A 24,640-nucleotide genomic window follows, 5' to 3' on the forward strand; every position below is an offset into this window, starting at 1 on the left:
CAACCTTTGTGTCGTCTGCAAACTTGCTGACCCCTCCATCAATCCCCTCATCCAAGTCATTAATAAAAATTACAAACAGTAGCGGCCCAAGGACAGAGCCCTGTGGAACACCACTCACCACTGACTTCCAGGCAGAATATTTTCCTTCTACTACCACTCGCTGTCTTCTGTAGACCAGCCAATTCTGTATCCAGACAGCTAAGTTTCCCGGTATCCCATTCCTCCTGACCTTCTGAATGAACCTACCGTGGGGAACCTTATCAAATGCCTTACTGAAGTCCATATACACCACATTCACAGCTCGACCCTCATCAACTTGCCTAGTAACATCCTCAAAGCACTCAGTAAGGTTTGTGAGGCATGACCTGCCCCTCACAAAGCCGTGTTGATTGCATTAAAACAAGCCATGCTCTTCCAGATGCTCATAAATCCTGTCCCTTAGAATCCTTTCTAACTCCTTACAGACGACAGACATGAGAGTGTCTGGTCTGTAATTGCCGGGGATTTCCCTATTTCCTTTCTTGAAGAGAGGAATTATATTTGCATCCCTCCAGTCCTCAGGTACGACTCCAATGGAGAGTGAGGATGTAAGGATTATCGCAAGCAGCGAAGCAATCACATTTCTCACTTCCCAAAGCAGCCGAGGACAAATCTGGTCTGGCCCTGGCGACTTGTCAATCTTAATGTTTGTCAAAATGTTCAGCACATCAGCTTCCTCAATCTCTATCTGTCCCAGCATGATTACCTGCTCCTCAATGGTTTCATTCACTACAAGGTCCTTTTCTTTAGTAACGACAGAAGCAAAAAACTCATTTAGGGGGTTCCCCTTCCTCCTCAGACTCTACACACAAGCTCCCTATGCTATCCCTGAGCGGCCCTACTCTTTCTTTGATCATTGTCTTACTCCTCACATCCGTGTACAATGTCTTTGGATTCTCCCTAATCCTTCCTGTCAAGCCTTTTTCCTGCCCCCTCCTGGCTCTCCTCAGGCCATTTATGAGCTCCTTCCTCGCCTGCCTGTAATCCTCTAGAGCTGAGCAAGACCCTTCCTTCCTCCACCTTACGTAAGCTGCCTTCTTTCTTTCGAAAAGAAGCACCTCCGCTCTCGACATCCACGGTTCCTTTATCTTGCCCCTTCTTGCCTGTCTCAGAGGGACATATTTATGCATCACTCGCAACAACTATTCCTTAAACAATCTCCACATGTTTATAGTGGCCTTTCCATGGAATAATTGCTCCCACTCCATGGTTCCCAACTCACGTCTGATAGTATCATAGTTTCCTTTTTCCCCAATTAAATATCCTCCCATTGTGCCAGCTTCTCTCCTTCTCCATGGCTATATAGAATGTGAGGCAGTTGTGGTCACTATCACCAAAATGCTCTCCCACCGCAAGATCTGACACCTGCCCCAGCTCATTGCCGAGCACCAAAATCAAAATGGCCTCTCCCCTCGTCGGCCGCTTCAAGGTGCTGAGTTAGGAAACCCTCATGAACACACCTTACAAAACCATCTGCTCGAAGGAGGATCCAATCTATATTGGGAAAGTTAAAGTCACCCATTACAACAACCCTATTACATTCACTCTTCACCAAAATCTGCCGACCTATGCTTTCTTCAATCTCCCTGCTGCTGTTGGGGGGTCTGTAGTATACCCCTAACAAGGTGACTGCTCCCTGACTGATCCTAATTTCCACCCATACTGACTCAGTAGGCAGACACTCCTCGACAATGGTAACTTCTGTAGCTGTGATACCCTCTCTGATTTCCTTTCTGAATTCATTGCATGTGGTGTCTCTCAAGGGTTGGCCAGCACGGTGGCTCAATGGTGGGCACTGCTGCCTCACAGCATCAGGGACCCAGGTTCGATTCCAGCCTCGGGCGATTGTGGAGCTTGCAAATTCTCCCAGTGTCTGCGTGGGTTTCCTCCGGGTGCTCCGGTTTCTTCCCACAGTCCAAAGGTATGCAGGTTAGGTGAAATGGCCATGCTAAAGTGCCTGTAGTGTTAGGTGCATCAATCAGTGGTAAACGTAGGGGAATGGGTCTGGATGGGTTCCTCTTCGGAGGGTCGGTGTGGACTTGTTGGGACGAAGGGACTGTTTCCACACTGTAGGGAATCTAAGGATCTATCCTTGGACCCTCCTTTTTCTCACCTAAATACTGCCAGGAGGTGACATTGTCCAAAGGCACTGTGTTAGGTTTCACATGTACACTGACACTGCCCAGCTCTCCCTCCCCATCATCCCTCTCCATTACTCCACTGTTACTCAGTTATCAAACTGCTTACCACGCTCCCACTACTCGATTAGCTGCAATTTTCTCCAGTGAAACATTGTAATGGTTAGAACCATTGCCTTCAGTTGCTATTACAAATTCCTTTCCCTTACTGCTGAGCCCCTCCCCCCCACTGGGAAATATCTGAGGTACACTACATTCTTTACAATATTGCTGTTATATCTGACCCCAAGGTGACCTTCTGATCAGACATCCACACAATCCCAAACACCAGGAATTCCATTCTGTTAAACGTTCCTTGTCTCCCCCTCACCCCAGCTCCATTGCTGCTGAAACCCCTTACCCGTGTCGGTGTTGCCTTAAACTTGACGAATCTGAAACCGAACCCTTGATTCCGTGGCTGACCCAGAATCTGCTGCTTCCTGTGTTTCCTGCACAATTACCCCCTGGTCCCTTTGTGGTGCAGCTTTCTACAGTTTCCATCATTTAAATATCACTCTGTTCTTTTATTATCCCCTCCAAAATGACCAACTTCCCATTTTCCCAAATTATACTCCATCTGGCAACTTGTTGCCCCCTTCTCTTGTGCATCTCTCTCACTTCACAATCCTCTTAGACCTTTACAGTTATGCCTTTTCTGACAGATATCCCCACCCCCCAATTCTTCTAACCGTTTACTGGGAATCCTGGGCAGTGGGAAGCGTGCAGTGTTGCTCTGTTTTTCGTGAGACTCTATCGGATGACAGGGAGGAGCTTGCTGCCCATTGGTCAGGATGGAGACAATTTGCCCATCGAGCTGCATGAGCCTTTCACCCCCCATGGTTTATTGATGAGGCACAGCGGCAACACGGAAGGAAAGAAAAGGAAGGAACTCCTGCTCTCCACATCTCACTGACTCTTGGATCATTCTGTCCCATCTATGAAAGATCTGCCCTGTTCAGTCACATGAAGTCCCAAGGTGGAAACTCCTAGAATCCCACATAGATTTCCCACTGAACTAACTGCTGACCTCCACAAGGGGTAATGTGTCCAGTCATCCTGGGCCAGGAGGAGGGGATGGTGTGAGTTTCTAACCTGAACTGACAGTGATGGATTTTATAAACTTGTATTACAGGATACAGATGGGTATTCAGATGGTAATCTCAGTAACTGTAACGCCAAACTCTTACTCAATTCATCAGGACCTGGATATTCACATTGTGCGTGAACATTGTGTTCCAGCTCAATCCCATTTACTGCATAAAAGTTCTCCTTTAGTCATCCCATTCTCTCAGTAGTTCTCCCCACACCTTCAATGTGTCCTGTAATCCTTGTATAATGAGCTGATGGGTGTCAGGTTTATTATTATAACGGGTAACTTTTGTAAACCCCTCTGTCGCAGCTCCCCTCAATTTGCTTTGCTACAAGGAGAACAATCTCAGTTTCCCTAAATCCCTGATTCCCCAATGTCTGTTTGCTCTCTATAAGGTACACATCAGGGTTGTGTTGGAACAGTGTCCACTCACCTACATCAGTGCAGCTCCCAGCAATGTTAAAGAAAGGGAACATCCTCCAGGACAAAGCACTGTGCCTGAGTGGTGTCCCATCCACCACCCCTCTCCCCACCCCCGAGGTACAGTGACATCACTGTGTCAGAGGCAAAGTCAGTGTTGTCCTACCAGACCATAGGGCTGCTCTCGCATTAGGGAGAGATGTCTGGTGGTGGTTTAACCTGAAGGTTACCCCAGCCCAGGCAAGGGGAGAGGTTGGGAAGGATAGTCCATCTATTGTAGATCGATATTATCTACCCAATGTATCAGCAACAACTATATCATACCAATGAATAATGTAAAATAATATCCAAAACATGCTGCTACAATCCCCCATTCCTTGAACCATCCTGGTAAATACCCTGTGCCCCCTCTCAGGGACCCTGCCATCCTTCCCAATGTGTGGGCGATCTCTGGTTTGCACAGACCCAGCTGCTCTGTGTTCCTGTGGGTGATGCCATCATCGAGCACCAGTTGCACTAAACCTCACTGTCTGTGAGGGTGGGAGACACAGAATTCCCAACAGCATTTAAGACACATTTCGGTGCACACTGTGATACCAAGACAGATGGTGCCAATGACTGTGTATTGGAAAATCGATCAGGATAGTTTGGTTATAGTTTTCTTTACTGGCACAGACTCAATGGCCCAAGAGCATTTTTCTGTGCTGTAAACCTCAAGACACTTAATATAGGAATATGACCGGCCACCTTTGAAACCAGGTCAGAAAAAATTATAGTAGAATAGATGACACATGATTGGTCAATGTGTTTGGGAGGAAAGTAAGATGGAGCGGTTTAGGAGGAAATTCTGGAGCTCGATGCAGGAATCTGAAAGAGCCATCATCAAGTGAGAAATAAACATGGGATATCCTCAAGGCTGGAATCAAAGAAAGGCACATATCGCACAACTTTCAGAGACTGGAGGGGATTAGAGTCAGGGAGGTGTCTGAGGCTGGAGAGGAATTATTAGAGATAAGGAAGATGTTCGCCGAGCTGGAAATTTGTCTTGCAGACGTTTCGTCCCCTGTCTAGGTGACATCCTCAGTGCTTGGGAGCCTCCTGTGAAGCGCTTCTGTGATTTTTCCTCCGGCATTTATAGTGGCCTGTCTCTGCCGCTTCCGGTTGTCAGTTCCTGAACCACTATAAATGTCGGAGGAAACATCCCAGAAGGGCTTCACAGGAAGCTCCCAAGCCCTGAGAATGTCACCTAGACAGGGGACGAAACACCTGCAAGACAAATTCCCAGCTCGGCGAACAGAACCACAACAACGATCACCCGAGCTTCTCACAAACTTGGAAGATAAGGAAGAGTTGTGAGGCTGGGTGAGGTGACAGAGATCGGGAGAGATGTGAAGAGGGAGGGATGCAGAGATAGCAAGAATTAGAGTCGTAATGTTATGTAGCATGGAAACAGACCCTGTGATCCAATCAATCCATGTCAAACATAATTCCAAACTGAGGTAATCTCACCTGCCTCCCCTTGGTCCACATGTATCCAAACATTTCCTATTAGGTACCTGTCCAAATGGGTTTCCCGTAGAGTCACTGTGGTGTGGAAACTGGCCATTTAGAGTCAGAATCATTGAGATGTACAACATGGAAACAGACCCTTCCATCCAACCCATCCATGCTGACCAGATATCCCAACCCAATCTAGTCCCACCCGCCAGCACCCAGCCCATATCCCTCCAAACCCTTCCTATTCATATATCCATCCAAATGCCTCCTAAATGTTGCATTTGTACCTGCCTCTACCACTTCCTCTGGCAGCTCATTCCATGCATGTACCACCCTCTGTGTGAAACAGTTGCCCCTTCAGTCTCTTTTATATCTTTACACTGTCACCCTAAACCTATGCCCTCTGGTTCTGGACTAGCCTCTGGAAGACTGGTGCCCTTATTTGAGAAAGGTCGTAAGGAAAAGTCAGCGAACTATAGACCGGTGAGCCTGTAGTCAGTAGAAGACAAGTTGTTGGTAGGGCGTATGAGGGGCAGGCTGTACATGTAATTGGAAAGACAAGATTGATTAGGGATAGTCAGCATGGTTTTGTGCATGGAAATCACTAACTTGGACTTCAGAAAGACGGTCAGCAAGAGTCCACATAACACACGGGTATAAATGTCCATCACCATAGAATACAAGGAGATGGGGAGGTTTGGATACAAAATTGGTTGGAAGGTCATAGAGTCATAGAGATATACAGCACAGAAACAGACTCTTCGGTCCAACCCGTCCATGCTGACCAGGTATCCCAACCCATTCTAGTCCCACCTGCCAGAACCTGGCCCATATCCCTCTAAACCCTTCCAAATCATGTTCCCACCGACAGAGGAACCTCAATTATGTGAACGAGTTGGGTGGGCACTAATTCATTCGGACAATCAATGATTCGGTGAAACGATTAAATGCCTTTCCTCTGGGGCTCGGAGTTTTCAAATCTGCTCCCCATTCAGGAGACTGCAACAGCACACAGCACGATTGCCCACCCACACACGGCACCCAGCCTGACCCTCACTGCCATCCTCACACCGTCCCCAGCCTGACCCTCACTCCGTCCCACACACCGTCCCCAGCCTGACCCTCACTGCCATCTTTACACCGTCCCCAGCCTGACCCTCACTCCGTCCCACACACCTCCCCCAGCCTGACCCTCACTGCTGTCCACACACCGCCCCCAGCCTGACCCTCACTGCTGTCCACACACCGCCCCCAGCCTGACCCTCACTGCTGTCCACACACCGTCCCCAGCCTGACCCTCACTCCGTCCACACACCGCCCCCAGCCTGACCCTCACTGCTGTCCACACACCGCCCCCATCCTGACCCTCACTGCTGTCCACACACCGCCCCAGCCTGACCCTCAGTGCTGTCCACACACCACCCCCAGCCTGACCCTCACTCCGTCCACACACCGCCCCCAGCCTGACCCTCACTGCTGTCCACACACCGTCCACAGCCTGACCCTCACTGCCTCCCACACACCACTCCCAGCTTGACCCTCACCGCTGTCCAACACCGCCCCCAGCTTGACCCTCACTGCCGGCCACACACCAACCCCAGCCTGACCCTCATCATTGTCCAACACCGCTCCCAGGCTGACACTCACTGCCAACCACATACCGCCTCCAGCCTGACCCTCACTGCCACCCACACATTGCCCCACAGCCTGACACTCACCGCCGTCCACTGACCACCCACTGCCTGACCCTCACTGCCGCTCACACAACACCCCCAGCCTGACCCTCAGCATTGTCAAAAACTACTCCCAGCCTGACCCTCAACGCTGCCCACACATTGTCCCACAGCCTGACACTCACCGCCCTCACCGCCACCATCACCAGCATCTACGCACCACGCCCAGCCTGACCCTTACCACCGTCTGCACGCCACCCCAGTCAGAATCCACACTGCCCCCAGCCTGACCCTAACCGCCGTCCACACACCGCTCCCAACCCGACCTTCTCCGCCATCCACACACCAACCCAGCCTGACCCTCACTGCCATCCACACACTGACCCAGCCTGACCCTTACCACCATTTGCACACCACCTCAGTCTGACTCTCACCAGAATCCACACTGCCCCAAGCCTGACCCTAACCGCCGTCCACACACCGCCCCCAACCCGACCTTCTCCACCATCCACACATCGCCCCAGGCTGGCCTTCACCGGCATCCACACACCACCCCCAGCCTGGCCTTCACCGGCATCCACACACCACCCCCAGCCTGAACCTCACTGCCATCCACACACCACCCCCAGCCTGGCCCTTATTGCCATCAACACAATGCCCCCAGACTGACCCTCAGCGCCATCCACACACCGCCCACAGCCTGACCCTCACCACCATCCACACACTGCCCTCAGCCTGACTCTCAGCGCCGTCCACACACTGCCCCCAGCCTGACACTCACCACCGTCCACACACTGCCCCCAGCCTGACCCTCACTGCTGTCCACACATCGCCCCCAGCCTGACCTTCACCGGCATCCACACACCACCCCAAGCCTCACCCTCACTGCCATCTACACACCGACCCAGCCTGACCCTTACTGCCATCCACACACCGACCCAGACTGATCTTAACTGCCGCCCAAACAATGCCCCCAAGACTGACCCTTAGCGCCATCCATACACTGCCCCCAGCCTGACCCTCACCACCTTCCAAAGACCGCCCCCAGGCTGGCCCTCACTGATGCCCACACACCGCCCTCAACCTGACCCTTACTGCTACCCACAAATCACCCCATCCTGACTCTCACTGCCGTCCAACACTGCCCCCCGCCTGACCCTCACTGCCGCTCACACACAGCCAACAGCCTGACTCTCACCACCATCCACACACCGCCCCCAGCCTGAGCCTCACCACCGTCCACATAGTGCCTCCAGCCTGACACTCGCCACCGCCGACACGCCGCCCCCAGGCTGACCCTCAATGCTGTTCACACAGCACCCCCAGCCTGTCTCTCACTACTGTCCACACACCGCCCCCCAGCCTGACCCTCACCACCGTCCACACACCGACCCCAGCCTGACCCTCACCACCTTCCAAAGACCGCCCCCAGGCTGGCCCTCACTGCCGTCCACACACTGCCCTTAGCCTTAGCCTCACCAATGTCCAACAGTGACCCCAGCCAGACCCTCACTGCCGTCCACACACCACCCCCCAGCCTGACCCTCACTGCCCCGGACTCACTGCCCCCAGCCTGTCCCTCACCGCCCCCAGCTTGTCCTTACTGCCCCCAGCCTGACCTTACCGCCCCCATCCTGACCCTCACCGCCGTCCAACATTGCCCCCAGCCTGACCCTCACCGCCGTTCAACACCACCCCCAGCCTGACCCTCACTGCCGCCCACACACCACCCCCAGCCTGACCCTCACCACCATTCAACACCACCCGCAGCATGACCCTCACTGCTGTCCACACACCGTCCACAGCCTGACCCTCACTGCCTCCCACACACCACTCCCAGCTTGACCCTCACCGCTGTCCAACACCGCCCCCAGCTTGACCCTCACTGCCGGCCACACACCAACCCCAGCCTGACCCTCATCGTCGTCCAACACCGCTCCCAGGCTGACACTCACTGCCAACCACATACCGCCTCCAGCCTGACCCTCACTGCCACCCACACATTGCCCCACAGCCTGACACTCACCGCCGTCCACTGACCACCCCCTGCCTGACCCTCACTGCCGCTCACACAACACCCCCAGCCTGACCCTCAGCATTGTCAAAAACTACTCCCAGCCTGACCCTCAACGCTGCCCACACATTGTCCCACAGCCTGACACTCACCGCCCTCATCCGAACCATCACCAGCATCTACGCACCACGCCCAGCCTGACCCTTACCACCGTCTGCACGCCACCCCAGTCAGAATCCACACCACCCCCAGCCTGACCCACAACGCCGTCCAATACCAGCCCCAGCCTGACCCTCACTGCCACCCACACACCACCCCCAGCCTGACCTTCACCGTCATCCAACATCGCACCCAACCTGACCCTCAATGTCGCCCACACATTGCCTCACAGCCTGACACTCACCGCCGCCCACACACCACCCCCAGCCTGACCCTCACCGCCATTCAACACCATCCCCAGCCTGACCCTCACTGCCGCCCACACACCACCCCCAGCCTGACCCTCACCGCCGTCCAACACCACCCCCAGCCTGACCCTCACTGCCACCCACACACCACCCCCAGCCTGACCCTCACCGCCGTCCAACACCACCCCCAGCCTGACCCTCACTGCCACCCACACACCACCCCTTGCCTGATCTTCACCGTCATCCAACATCGCTCCCAACCTGACCCTCAAAGTCGCGCACACATTGCCTCACAGCCTGACACTCACCGCCGTCCACTCACCGCCCCCAACCTGACCCTCAGTGTCATCCGCACACTGCCCCCAGGCTGACCCTCACTGCCATTCACACACCGCCCCCAGCCTGACCCTCACTGCTGCCCAGACACCATCCCCAGTTTGACCCTCACCGCCATCCCCACGCCGCCCCTCACTGCTGCCCACACACCGCCCCCAAACTAACCCTCACCATCGTCCACATACCGCCCCCAGCCAGACCCTCACTGCTCCGCCACACACCACCCCACAGCCTGACCCTCACCGCCCCGGACGCACTGCCCCCAGCCGGACCCTCACCGCACCCAGCCTGACCTTACTGCCCCCAGCCTGACCTTACCGCCCCCAGCCTGACCCTCGCCACTGTCCAACATTGCCACCAGCCTAACCCTCGCTGCCATTCAGCACCATCCAAGCTTGATCCTCACCGCCAACCACACACCGCCCCCAGACTGGCCCTCTCTGCCGCCCACATACCACCCCCAAACTAACCCTCACCATCGTCCACTCACCACCCCCAGCCAGAACCTCACTGCTCCGCCACACCCCACCCCCCAGCCTGACCCTCACCAACCCAGACGCACTGCCCCCAGCCGGACCCTCACCACACCCAGCCTGACCTTACGGTCCCCAGCCTGACCCTGACCGCTGTCCCTGTGAGGGACCCTGTGAGGGTCAGGCTGGGCATGGAGAGTAGACGGTGGCGAGGGTCAGGCTGGGGGTGATGTGTGGATGGCAGAAAGGATCAGACTGAAGACGGTATTTGCGTGGTGGTGAGGGTCAGACTGAGGACCGTGTGTGGGCGGCAGCGAGGGTCAGACTGGGGGCGGTGTGTGGATGGCACTGAGGGTCGGTCTAGGGGTGGTGTGTGGGTGGCAGCGATGGTAATGCTTGGGGTAGTGTGTAGACTGTGGTGAGAGTCAAGCTAGGGGCTGTGTGTAGATGGCGCTGAGGGTCAGGCTGAGGGCGGTGTGTGGGTGGCAGTGAGAACCAGGCTGGGGGCGGAGTGTGGATGGTGCTGAGGATCAGGCTGGTGGCGGTATGTGGATGGCGCTGAGGGTCGGGCTGGGGGTGGTGTGTGGGCGGTAGTGGGGGTCAGGCAGGGGTGGTGTTGAATGGTGGTGAGGGACAGGTTGGTGGCAATGTTGGACAGTGGTGAGGGTCAGGCTGGGGGCGGTAAGGTCAGGCTGGGTGCGTTAGGGTCCGGCAGGGGGCAGTGCGTCCAGGGCGGTGAGGGTCAGGCTGTGGGGTGGTGTGTGGCAGAGCAGTGAGGGTCTGGCTGGGGGCGGTGTGTGGCCAATAGTGAGGGTAGTTTGGGCGCGGTGTGTGGGCGGAAGTGAGGGTCAGGCTGGGGGCGGTGTGTGAATGACATTCAGGGTCAGTCTGGCGGTGGTGTGTGGGTGGCAGTGAGGGTCAGCCTGGGGGCAGTGTGTGGATGGTACTGAGGGTGAGGCTGGGAGCGGTGTGTGAATGGCATTGAGGGTCAGTCTGGGGGTGGTATGAGGGTAGCAGTGAGGGCCAGGCTGGGGGTTGTATGTGGGCAGCAGTGAGTGTCAGGCTGAGGGCAATGTTGGACAGCAGTGAGGGTCAGGACGGGGGCGGTGTGTGGGCGTCAGTGAGGGCATGGTTGGGGGCTGTGTGTGGACGGTGCTGAGGGTCAGGCTAGGGGCGATGTTGGACGGCGGTGAGGGTCAGGCTGGGGGCGGTGTGTGGGTGGCAGTGAGGGTCAGGCGGGGGCGGTGTTGGACGGCGGTGAGGGTCAGGCTGGGGGCGGTGTGTGGGCGGCAGTGAGGGTCAGGCTGGGGGTGGTGTTGAACGGCGGTGAGGGTCAGGCTGGGGGCAATGGTGGACGGCGGTGAGGAACAGGCTGGGGGCAGTAAGGTCAGGCTGGGGCGGTGAGGGTCCAGATGGGGGCAGTGAGTCGGGGGCGGTGAGGGTCAGGCTGGGGGTAGCGTGTGGATGTTGGTGAGGGTCAGGCTGGGGGCGGTGTGTCGACGGTGGTGAGGGTCGAGCCGGGGGCGGTGTGTGAACGGTGGTAAGGGTCAGGCTGGGGGCGGTGTGTGCACGGCAGTGAGGGACAGGCTGCGGTGGTGTGTGGACAGCAGTGAGGTTCAGACTGGGGGTGGAGTGTCAGCGGTGGTGAGTGTCAGGCTGGGGGCAGGGTGTGGACGGTGGTGAAGGTCAGGCTGTGGCTAGTGTGTGGAGGGTGGTGAGTGTCAGGTTGGGGCGGTGTGTGGACGGCGCTGAGAGTCAGGTTGAGGGCAGTGTGTGGATGGTGGTGAGGATCAGGTTGTTGGCAGTGTGTGGATGGCGCTTAGGGTCAGGATGGGGTGGTTTGTGGGTAGCAGTAAGGGTCAGGCTGAGTGCGGTGTGTGGGCATCAGTGAGGGCCAGCCTGGGGGCGGTCTTTGGAAGGTGGTGAGAGTCAGGCTAGGGGCGGTGTATGGATGGCGCTGAGGGTCAGTCTTGGGGGCATTGTATGGGCGGCAGTGAAGATCAGTCTGGGTCGGTGTGTGGATGGCAGTAAGGGTCAGGCTGGGTCGGTGTGTGGATGGCAGTGAGGGTGAGGCATGGGGGTGGTGTGTGGATGCTGGTGAAGGTCAGGCTGGGGCGATGTGTGGATGGCGGCGAAGGTCAGGTTGGGGGCGGTGTGTGGACGGTAGTGAGGGTCAGGCTGGGGGCAGTGTGGATTCTGGTGAGAGTCAGACTGGGGTGGTATGCAGACAGTGTACGGTGGTAAGGGTCAGGCTGGGTCGGTGTGTGGATGGCAGTGAGGATCAGGCTGGGGGTGGTGTGTGGATGCTGGTGAAGGTCAGGTTGGGGACGATGTGTGGACGGCAGAGAGGTTCAGGTTGGGGGCGGTGTGTGGACGGCGGTGAGGGTCAGGCTGGGGGCAATGTGGATTCTGGTGAGAGTCAGACTGTGGTGGTGCGCGGATGGTGGTAAGGGTCACGCTGGGTCGGTGTGTGGATGGCAGTGAGGGTCAGGCTGGGTCGGTGTGTGGATGGCAGTGAAGGTCAGGCTGGGTCGGTGTGTGGACGGCAGTGTGGGTCAGGCTGGGGGCAATGTGGATTCCGGTGAGAGTGAGACTGGGGTGGTGTGCGGATGCTGGTGATGGTTAGGCGGGGGGGGGCGGTGAGTGTCAGGGTGTGGCACAATGTGTGGGCAGCTTTGAGGGTCAGGCTGGGAGCGGTGTTGGATGATGGTGAGGGTCAGGCTGAGGGCAGTGAGTGGACGGTGGTGAGTGTCAGGCTGTGGGACAATGTGTGGGCAGCGTTGAGGTTCAGGCTGGGAGCGGTGTTCGACAATGCTGAGGGTCAGGCTGGGGGTGTTGTGTGAGCAGCAGTGAGGGTCAGGCTGGGGGTGGTGAGTGGACGGCGGTGAGTGTCAGGCTGTGGGGCAATGCGTGGGTGGCAGTAAGGGACAGGCTGGAGGCGGAATGTGGTTAGCAGTGAGTGTCAGCCTGGGAGCGGTGTTGGACGACGATGAGGGTCAGGCTGGGATTGGTGTGTGGGCGGCAGTGAGGGTCAAGCTGGGGGCGGTGTGTGTGCGGCAGTGTGGGTCAAGCTGGGGGAGGTATTGGACAGCAATGAGGGTCAGGCTGGTGGTGGTATGTGGGTGGCAGTGATGGTCAGGCTGGGGGCGGTGTGTGGGAGACAGTGAGGGTCAGGCTGGGGGTGGTGTGTGGGCGGCAGTGAGGGTCAGGCTGGGAGTGGTGTTGCACGGCGGTAGGGGTCAGGCTGGGGGCCGTGTGTGGGTGGGCATTCGTGCTGTGTGCTGTTGCAGTCTCCTGAATGGGGAGCAGACTTTGAAAACTCCGAGCCCCAGAGGAAAGGCATTTAATCGATTCACCGAATCATTGATTATCCGAATGAATTAGTGCCCACCCAACTCGTTCACATAATTGAGATTCGTCAGTCGGTGGGAACATGATTTGGAAGGGTTTAGAGGGATATGGGCCAGATGCTGGCAGGTGGGACTAGAATAGGTTGGGATACCTGGTCAGCATGGACGGGTTGGCCCGAAGGGTCTGTTTCTGTTTTGTGTATCTCTTTGACTCTATGACCTTCCAGCCAATTTTGTATCCAAATCTCTCCATCTCCTTGTATTCTATGGTGATGAACTTGCTAACCCGTCTGTTATGTGGACCCTTGCTGAACGTCTTTCTGAAATCCAAGTTAGTGATTTCCGTGCACAATTTCATGCTGACTATCCCTAATCATTCTTGTCTTTCCAATTACATGTACATCCTACCCCTTATAAGCCCTTCCAACAACTTGCCTTCTACTGACTACAGGCTCACCGGTCTATAGTTTGCTGACTTTTCCTTACTGCCTTTCTCAAATAATGGCACTAGTCTTCCAGGATTTGGAGGGATATGGGCCGGGTGCTGCCAATGGGACTAGATTGGGTTAGGATATCTGGTCGGAGGAGAAAGTGAGGTCTGCAGATGCTGCAGATCAGAGCTGAAAATGTGTTGCTGGAAAAGCGCAGCAGGTCAGGCAGCATCCAGAAGAAGGACTTATGCCCGAAACGTCGATTCTCCTGTTCCCTGAATGCTGCCTGACCTGCTGCGCTTTTCCAGCAACACATTTTCAGCTTAGGATATCTGGTCGGCATGGATGGGTTGGATGGAAGGGTCTGTTTCCATGTTGTACATCTCAATGGCTCTGACTCTAAATGGCCAGTTTCCACACCACAGTGACTCTACGGGAAACCCATTTGGACAGGTACCTCATAGGAAATGTTTGGATACATGTGGACCAAGGGGAGGCAGGTGAGATTACCTCAGTTTGGAATTATGTTTGACATAGATTGATTGGATCACAGGGTCTGTTTCCATGCTACATAACATTACGACTCTAATTCTTGCTATCTCTGCATCCCTCCCTCTTCACATCTCTCCCTATCTCTGTCACCTCACCCAGCCTCACAACTCTTCCTTATCTTCCAAGTTTGTGAGAAGATTTGTAGCTCGGGTGATCGTTGTTGTGGTTCTGTTCGCCGAGCTGGGAATTTGTCTTGCAGGTGTTTCGTCCCCTGTCTAGGTGACATCCTCAGGGCTTGGGAGCCTCCTGTGAAGCGCTTCTGTGATGTTTCCTCCGACATTTATAGTGGTTCAGGAACTGACAACCGGAAGCGGCAGAGACAGGCCACTATAAATGCCGGAGGAAAAATCACAGAAGCGCTTCACAGGAGGCTCCCAAGCCCTGAGGATGTCATCTAGACAGGGGACGAAACGTCTGCAAGACAAATTTCCAGCTCGGCGAACATCTTCCTTATCTCTAATAATTCCTCTCCAGCCTCAGACCCCTCCCTAACTCTAATCCCCTCCAGTCTCTCAAAGCTGTGCTATATGTGCCTGTCTTTGATTCCAGCCTTGAGGATACCCCATTTTTATTTCTCACTTGATGATGGCTCTTTCAGATTCCTGCATCGAGCTCCAGAATTTCCTCCTAAACCGCTCCATCTTACTTTCCTCCCAAACACATTGACCAATCATGTGTCATCTATTCTACGATCATTTCTTCTGACCTGGTTTCAAAGGTGGCCGGTCATATTCCTACATTAAGTGTCTCGAGGTTTACAGCACAGAAAAAGGCTCTGTGGGCCATTGAGTCTGTGCCAGTAAAGAAAACTATAACCAAACTATCCTGATCCATTTTCCAATACACTGTCATTCGCACCATCTGTCTTGGTATCACAGTGTGCACCGAAATGTGTCTTAAATGCTGTTTGGAATTCTGTGTCTCCCACCCTCACAGACAGTGAGGTTTAGTGCAACTGGTGCTCGATGATGGCATCACCCACAGGAACACAGAGCAGCTGGGTCTGTGCAAACCAGAGATCGCCCACACATTGGGAAGGATGGCAGGGTCCCTGAGATGGGGCACAGGGTATTTACCAGGATGGTTCAAGGAATGGGGGATTGTAGCAGCATGTTTTGGATATTATTTTACATTATTCATTGGTATGATATAGTTGTTGCTGATACATTGGGTAGATAATATCGATCTACAATAGATGGACTCTCCTTCCCAACCTCTCCCCTTGCCTGGGCTGGGGTAACCTTCAGGTTAAACCACCACCAGTCATCTCTCCCTAATGAGAGAGCAGCCCTATGGTCTGGTAGGACATTACTGACTTTGCCTCTTACACAGTGATGTCACTGTACCTCGAGGGTAGAGAGAAGGAATGCTGAAGGTGGTGGATGGGACACCACTCAGGCACAGTGCTTTGTCCTGGAGGATGTTCCCTTTCTTTAACATTGCTGGGGCGGGGTTGCACTGATGTAGGTGAGTGGACATTGTTCCAACACAACTCTGATGTGTACCTTATGGAGAGCAAACAGACATTGGGGAATCAGGGGTTTGGAGAAACTGAGATTGCTCTCCTTGTAGCAAAGGAAATTTGGGGAGCTGTGACAGAGGGGTTTAGAAAAGCTACCCGTTATAATAATAAACCTGACACCCATCAGCTCATTATACAAGGATTACAGGACACATTGAAGGTGTGGGGAGAACCATTGAAAGAATGGGATGATTGAAAGGAGAACTTTTATGCAGTAAATGGGATTGAGCTGGAACACAATACTCACGCACAATGTGAATATCCAGGTCCTGATGAATTGTGTAAGCGTTTGGCGTTACAGTTACTGAGATTACCATCTGAATGTCCACCTGTAGTATCCTGTAATACAAGTTTATAAAATCCGTCACTGTCAGTTCAGGTTAGAAACTCACACCATCCCCTCCTCCTGGCCCAGGATGACTGGGCACATTACCCCTTGTGGAGGACAGCAGTTAGTTCAGGGGGAAATCTATGTGGGTTCCTAGGAGTTTCCACCTTGGGACTTCATGTGACTGAACAGGGCAGATCTTTCATAGATGGGACAGAATGATCCAAGAGTCAGTGAGATGTGGAGAGCAGGAGTTCCTTCCTTTTCTTTCCTTCCGTGCTGCTGCTGTGCCTCATCAATAAGACATGGGGAGTGAAAGGCTCATGCAGCTCGATGGGCAAGTTGTCTCCATCCTGACCAATGGGCAGCAAGCTCCTCCCTGTCATCCGATAGAGTCTCACGGACAACAGAGCAACACTGCACGCTTCCCACTGCCCAGGATTCCCAGTAAACGGTTAGAAGAATTGGGGGGTGGGGATATCTGTCAGAAAAGGCATAAGAGGATTGTGAAGTGAGAGAGATGCACAGGAGAAGGGGGCAACAAGTTGCCAGATGGAGTATAATTTGGGAAAATGGGAAGTTGGTCATTTTGGAGGGGATAATAAAAGAACAGAGTGATATTTAAATGATGGAAACTGTAGAAAGCTGCACCACAAAGGGACCAGGGGGTAATTGTGCAGGAAACACAGGAAGCAGCAGATTCTGGGTCAGCCACGGAATCAAGGGTTCGGTTTCAGATTCGTCAAGTTTAAGGCAACACCGACACGGGTAAGGGGTTTCAGCAGCAAAGGAGCTGGGGTGAGGGGGAGACAAGGAACGTTTAACAGAATGGAATTCCTGGTGTTTGGGATTGTGTGGATGTCTGATCAGAAGGTCACCTTGGGGTCAGATATAACAGCAATATTGTAAAGAATGTAGTGTACCTCAGATATTTCCCAGTGGGGGGGAGTGGCTCAGCAGTAAGGGAAAGGAATTTGTAATAGCATCTGAAGGCAATGGTTCTAACCATTACAATGTTTCACTGGAGAAAATTGCAGCTAATCGAGTAGTGGGATCGTGGTAAGCAGTTTGATAACTGAGTAACAGTGGAGTAATGGAGAGGGATGATGGGGAGGGAGAGCTGGGCAGTGTCAGTTTACATGTGAAACCTAACACAGTGCCTTTGGACAATGTCACCTCCTGGCAGTATTTAGGTGAGAAAAAGGAGGGTCCAAGGATAGATCCTTAGATTCCCTACAGTGTGGAAACAGTCCCTTTGTCCCAACAAGTCCACACCGACCCTCCGAAGAGGAACCCATCCAGACCCATTCCCCTACGCTTACCACTGATTGATGCACCTAACACTACAGGCACTTTAGCATGGCCATTTCACCTAACCTGCATACCTTTGGACTGTGGGAAGAAACCGGAGCATCCGAAGGAAACCCACGCAGACACTGGGAGAATGTGCAAACCCCACACAGACAGTCGCCCGAGTCTGGATTCGAACCTGGGTCCCTGATGCTGTGAGGCAGCAGTGCCCACCATTTATACACCGTGCTGGCCAACCCTTGAGAGACACCACATGCAATGAATTCAGAAAGGAAATCAGAGAGGGTATCACAGCTACAGAAGTTACCATTGTCGAGGAGGGTCTGCCTACTGAGTCAGTATGGGTGGAAATTAGAAACAGTAAGGGAGCAGTCACCTCATTAGGGGTTTACTACAGGCCCCCCCAACAGCAGCAGGGAGATTGAAGAAAGCATAGGTCAGCAGATTTTGTTAAAGAGTGAATGTAATAGGGTTGTTGTAATGGGTGACTTTAACTTTTTCAATATAGATTGGAACCTGCTTCGAGCAGATGGTTTTGTAAGGTGTGTTCATGAGGGTTTCCTAACTCAGCACCTTGAAGCGGCCGACGAGGGGAGAGGCCATTTTGATTTTGGTGCTCGGCAATGAGCTGGGGCAGGTGTCAGATCTTGCGGTGGGAGAGCATTTTGGTGATAGTGACCACAACTGCCTCACATTCTATATAGCCATGGAGAAGGAGAGAAGCAGGCACAATGGGAGGATATTTAATTGGGGAAAAGGAAACTATGATACTATCAGACGTGAGTTGGGAACCATGGAGTGGGAGCAATTATTCCATGGAAAGGCCACTATAGACATGTGGAGACGGTTTAAGGAACAGTTGTTGCGAGTGATGCATAAATGTGTTCCTCTGAGACAGGCAAGAAGGGGCAAGATAAAGGAACCGTGGATGTCGACAGCGGAGGAGTTTCTTTTCGAAAGAAAGAAGGCAGCTTACGTAAGGTGGAGGAAGGAAGGGTCTTGCTCAGCTCTAGAGGATTACAGGCAGGCGAGGAAGGAGCTCAAAAATGGCCTGAGGAGAGCCAGGAGGGGGCAGGAAAAAGGCTTGACAGGAAGGATTAGGGAATATCCAAAGACATTTTACACGGATGTGAGGAGTAAGACAATGATCAAAGAAAGAGTAGGGCCGCTCAGGGATAGCATAGGGAGCTTGTGTGTAGAGTCTGAGGAGGCAGGGGAACCCCCTAAATGAGTTTTTTGCTTCTGTCGTTACTAAAGAAAAGGACCTTGTAGTGAATGAAACCACTGAGGAGCAGGTAAGCATGCTGGAACAGATAGAGATTGAGGAAGCTGATGTGCTGAACATTTTGACAAACATTAAGATTGACAAGTCGCCAGGGCCAGACCAGATTTGTCCTCGGCTGCTTTGGGAAGTGAGAAATGTGATTGCTTTGCTGCTTGCGAAGATCCTTACATCCTCGCTCTCCATTGGAGTCGTACCTGAGGACTGGAGGGATGCAAATATAATTCCTCTCTTCAAGAAAGGAAATAGGGAAATCCCCGGCAATTACAGACAAGACACTCTCACGTCTGTCGTCTGTAAGGAGTTAGAAAGGATTCTGAGGGACAGGATTTATGAGCATCTGGAAGAGCATGGCTTGTTTTAATGCAGTCAACACGGCTTTGTGAGGGGCAGATCATGCCTTACAAACCTTTCTGAGTTCTTTGAGGATGCTACGAGGCAAGTTGATGAGGGTCGAGCTGTGGATGTGGTGTATCTGGACTTCAGCAAGGCATTTGATAAGGTTCCCCACGGTAGGTTCATTCAGAAGATCAGGAGGAATGGGATACCGGGAAACTTAGCTGTCTGGATACAGAATTGGCTGGCCTACAGAAGACAGCGAGTGGTAGTAGAAGGAAAATATTCTGCCTGGAAATCTGTGGTGAGTGGTGTTCCACAGGGCTCTGTCCTTGGGCCGCTACTGTTTGTAATTTTTATTAATGACTTGGATGAGGGGATTGTAGGATGGGTCAGCAAGTTTGCAGACGACACAAAGTTTGGAGGTGACGTTGACAGTATGGAGGGCTGTTGTTGGCTGCAACGGGACATTGACAGGATGCAGAGATGGGCTGAGAGGTGGCAGATGGAGTTCAACCTGGATAAATGGAGGTGATGCATTTTGGAAGGTCGAATTTGAAAGCTGAGTACAGGATTAAGGATAGGATTCTTGGCAGTGTGACGGAACAGAGGGATCTTGGTGTGCAGGTACATAGATCCCTTAAAATGGCTACCCAAGTGGACAGGGTTGTTAAGAAAGCATATGGTGTGTTGGCTTTCATTAACAGGAGGATTGTGTTTAAGAGCCGTGAGAACTTGATGCAGCTCTATAAAACTTTGGTTAGACCGCACTTGGAATACTGTGTCCAGTTCTGGTCGCCCTATTATAGGAAAGATGTGGATGCTTTGGAGAGGGTTAAGAGGAGGTTTACCAGAATGCTGCCTGGAATGGAGGGCTTATCTAACAAAGAGAGATTGACTGAGCTCGGACTTCTTTCAGTGGAAAAAAGAAGGAAGGCAGGGGACCTAATTGAGGTATAAAAGATAATGAGAGGCATAGATAGAGTTGATAGCCAGACACTTTTTTCCCAGGGCAGAAATTGTTAACACGAGAGGTCATAGTTTTAAGCTATTTTGAGGAAAGTATAGAGGGGATGTCAGAGGCGGGTTCTTTAAGCAGAGATTTGCGAGAGCATGGAATGCGTTGCAAGCAGCAGTTGTGGAAGCAAGGTCATTGGGGATATTTAAGTGACTGCTGGACATGGATATGGTCATAGAAATTTGAGGGGTCATACTTTAGGTTTACCTTACATGAGGATCGATGGTCGGCACAGCATCAAGGGCTGAAGGGCCTGTTCTGTACTGTACTGTTCGATGTCCTATGTTCTATGAAGTGTATCTGTACCTTTCGACCATCTGTACCCTGTACTGACAGATAGTGCTCCCTCAATACCTTAGAAACCATCCCCTCAGTATGTTTATCCCCAAAGCACCTCGACAGAACATTCACGCCCTCAACACCTCAGAAAGCAAACCTGTTGCCCCCTTGGACCGTGTTCATCCCCAAACCTGTTCTCACTGTGATGACCCACAGCCACCTCCAAGATTGGAGCCCAGGGCCCAGAACATTATTTGAGTCTCTGGATTGATCATACAATCCCTAAGATGGGGAAGCAGGTCATTCGGCCTATCAGGTTTACACTGACCCTCGGCAGAACAGCCCATCCTCCCGCCCCCCCACCATCTCTGGATCCCTTCATTTCCTCTGACTAATCCACCTAGCCTGCACATCTTTGGACAGTGACAGGGAACTGGAGCACCCGGAGGCTGACACGGGGAGAATGTGCCAACTCCACACAGACAGTCGCCCGTGGCTGGAATCGAACCCGGGTGGGGTGAGGCAACACTGAGCCCCGGTGACCATCCCACCATCTCCTCCCCGTTGATGACCGTTTGATGTCTATACCCGGGGAGTATCGAACTTGTCTAGCGTTTATTTAAGGGCAATGCCTCCACAACCTCAAGATGCTTGGTCCCCCTCGAAAAAATATTTATATCAATTTCAAAAAGATACTTTATTCACAAAAAAACTTTACGTACAAACATAGTCACTAAAGTTCGGTTCGGTACAGTCTTTACAACAAGTCTTTGTCATGACATATATACTCCCCTTGGCTGATAAACTGAAATGTTAGCTCTGAGCGATTCCTTCTGAATTAACATCACAAAGTTATATTGAGAAGGAACTTTGTGAAGTGCCTGTGCTCTGTATCTGTTCTCCCATGTACCCCGCCCTCCGAACACAATACCTTACAAAGCCTTAAACCTGTTTGTCAACTTTCAGCAGAAGCAGCCTCAGGGCATTGAACACTGCCTGAATGACTCAGTGACGCTTGGATCAGGTCAAATTCTCAATCAAACAGATGGCTGGTGATATTCAGCAGAATTCAGCAGGTAGCAGCGGTGAAGAGAGAGAGGAATAATTCGCATTTCAAGTGACCCTTCCTCAAACGGTCTGTTCTGATGGAACCTTCCCGCAGAAATCACTGGATTGAAAGGTGAACTCTCTCTCTGTCTCTTTTTCCCGCTCCCTTCAGAGATGCTGCCAGACATGCTAAGTTTCTTCAGCAATCTCTGTATTGACAGTTCAGGTCTCCAGCGCGTCCGTACAGATTAACTTTAGTGTTGAATTCTCAAGCTTGGTCGATTAAAGGGATTGAATCCCTCTGCTACAAAGGAGGATCACTTCCCACAGCTAACAGGTTCGTGATGCCAACATTGTTGGCTCAATCTCTATCATGTCTGAAATTATCATGAAGGCCCCAGCTTCACAACATCGCCCCTCACCTGAGGTGTGTGACCCACCAGGCCTCTCTCTCTGACAAGACAGCAGCTCTTGGGTCCTCCTGGTCTATACTAACTTCCCAACTTTAAAAAGGACACTCCAGTAAGAGAGCTCTTTACGTGGTTCAGGTCAAAATCCTGGAGCTCTCTCCCTAACATCACTGTGGGACACCCAAGGACTGCAGCAGGAGAGTACAGCTCATCCACACCTTCCAGGCAACTATTAGAGGGTGTGGGAATCACATACAAGCCACATTTGAAAATAAGTTTTATAACAGGGTCACGGTGGATGGTCACTAACTCTGTTTCTTTCCCTGTGTTGAAATCAGTGTAATGAAGAAGCTCAAGGTGGGTTGAAAATGACAATGATAGCTTTCGTAGGTTGGTGTTTTTTAGAGTTTGTATCGACAGTATGAATGTTTGAGCACTTATTCAAGGGCATGCAGGTAGCTGCCAGAGGAAGTGATGGGGCTGGTACAATTGTGACATTTAAAAGGCATCAGGATGAGTATGTGAATAGGAAGGGTTTAGAGGGATATCAGCCAAGTGCTAGCTAATGGAATGAAATGAGATGAGAATATCTGGTTGGCATGGACGAGTTGGACAGGAGTGTCCATTTCCAAGCTGTGCATCTCTGTGACTCTGTGCCTCTGAATAGTCTATTGCAGAGAGTTTCAGACAGGGTTTGGTTTGTGTGTCTCTCTCATGCTTCCTCAGAATCTGCAGACCCAATGTCTCCAAATTTCCACAAGACTCTATGAAATAGAAGAAAAGAGGGTTAGTACTGAGGGAGTGCTGCACTATCAGAGGGTCAGTACTGAGGGAGTGCTGCTCTGTCAGAGGGTCAGCACTGAGGAAGTGCTGCACTGTCAGAGGATCAGTACTGAGGGAGTGGAGCACGGTCAGAGGATCATTACTGAGGGAGTGCTGCACTGTCAGAGGATCAGTACTGAGGGAGTGCTGCACTGTCAGAGTGTCAGTACTGAGGAAGTGCTGCACTGCTCGAGTGTCAGTACTGAGGGAGTGCTGCACTGTGAGAGGGTCAGTACTGAGGGAGTGCTGCACTGTCAGAAGGTCAGTACTGAGGGAGCGGTGCACTGTCAGATGGTCAGTACTGAGGGAGTGCTGCACTGACAGAGGCTCAGTACTGAGGGAGTGCTGCACTGTCAGAGGATCAGTACTGAGGGAGTGCTGCAGTGTCAGAGGGTCAGTATTGAGGGAGTGCTGCACTGTCAGAGGATCAGTACTGAGGGAGTGCTGCACTGTCAGATGGTCAGTACTGAGGGAATGCTGCACTGTCAGAGGATCAGTACTGAGGGAGTGCAGCATTGTCAGAGGGTCAGTAATGAGGGAGCGCTGCACTGTCAGAGGGTCAGTACTGAGGGAGTACTGCACTGTCAGAGGGTCAGTACTGAGGGAGTGCTGCACTGTCAGAGGGTCAGTACTGAGGGAGTACTGCACTGTCAGAGGGTCAGTACTGAGGGAGTGCTGCACTGTTAGAGTGTCAGTACTGAGGGAGTACTGCACTGTCAGAGGGTCAGTACTGAGGGAGTGCTGCACTGTCGGAGGGTCAGTACTGAGGGAGTGCTGCACTGTCAGAGTGTCAGTAGTGAGGGAGTGCTGCACTCTCAAAGAGTTAGTACTGAGGGAGCGCTGCACAGTAAGAATGTCAGAACTAAAGTTGCGCTGCTCAGTCAAAGAGCTACACTGCCAGAGTGTCAGTACTGAGGGTGTACCGCACTGTCACACGGTCGGTATGGGGGCACTGCCACAGTGTCAGATGGTCAGTACTGAGGAAGTTCTGCACTGTGTGAGCGTCAGTACTGAGTGAGTGCCGCACTGTCAGAGGAACAGCACTGAGGGATCATTGCGTTGTCAGAGGGTCAGTACTGAGGGGCTGCTGCATTGCCAGAGGGTGAGCACTGAGGGATCACCGCACTGTCGGACAGTCAGTAGTGAGGGAGCACCTCACTGTCAGAGGTTCAGTCCAGAGGGAATGCCGCACTGTCTGAGGCTCTGTAGTCTGAGAGCACTGCACCATCAGAGGGTCAGTACTGAATGAGCACTACACTGTCATAGGGTAGGAACTGAGGGAGCATGTACTATCAAAAGGTCAGTACTGAGGGAGCGCTACACAGTGAGAGTGTCAGTTCCGAGTGAGTGCTATTTCAGAGGGTCGGGACAGAGAGAGTGCTGCATTGTCAGAGGGTCAGTACTGAGGGAGTGCTGCACTGTCAGAAAGTCAGTACCGAGCGGGTGCTGAACTATCAGCGGGTCAGTACTGAGGGCGTTCCGCACAGTCAGATGGTCAGTATTGAGAGAGTGCTGCACTGTCAGAGGGTCAGTACTGAGGGAGTGCTGCACTGTCAGAGGATCAGTACCGAGCGGGTGCTGAACTATCAGCGGGTCAGTACTGAGGGCGTTCCGCACAGTCAGATGGTCAGTATTGAGAGAGTGCTGCACTGTCAGAGGTTTAGTACAGAGAGAATGCTACACAGTCAGATAGACAGTACTGAGGCACTGCTGGACTGTCAGAGGTGCAGGACCGAGGCAGAGGGTCAGTACTGAGGGAGTGATACACTGTCAATGAGTCAGTACTGAGGCAGTGCTGTACTGTCAGAGTGTCATTTGTGATGGAG

General features: G+C 52.7%; 1 long non-coding RNA gene across 1 annotated transcript in view; it reads left to right on the top strand.

Annotated features, from left to right (window-relative positions):
* The first annotated feature begins 21,622 nt into the window (after positions 1-21,622).
* LOC148141511 (uncharacterized) overlaps positions 21,623-24,640 on the top strand; it is a 248,886-nt gene continuing 245,868 nt past the window's right edge. The window contains exon 1 of the long non-coding RNA XR_015752546.1: positions 21,623-21,715. This is a non-coding gene — a long non-coding RNA (uncharacterized LOC148141511). The remainder of the gene's footprint in view (positions 21,716-24,640) is intronic.

This window comes from Chiloscyllium plagiosum, unplaced genomic scaffold, assembly GCF_037043375.1.
Source record: "Chiloscyllium plagiosum isolate Xiang-an unplaced genomic scaffold, Cpla_swu_hap1 HiC_scaffold_33, whole genome shotgun sequence".
Lineage (NCBI taxonomy): Eukaryota > Metazoa > Chordata > Chondrichthyes > Orectolobiformes > Hemiscylliidae > Chiloscyllium > Chiloscyllium plagiosum.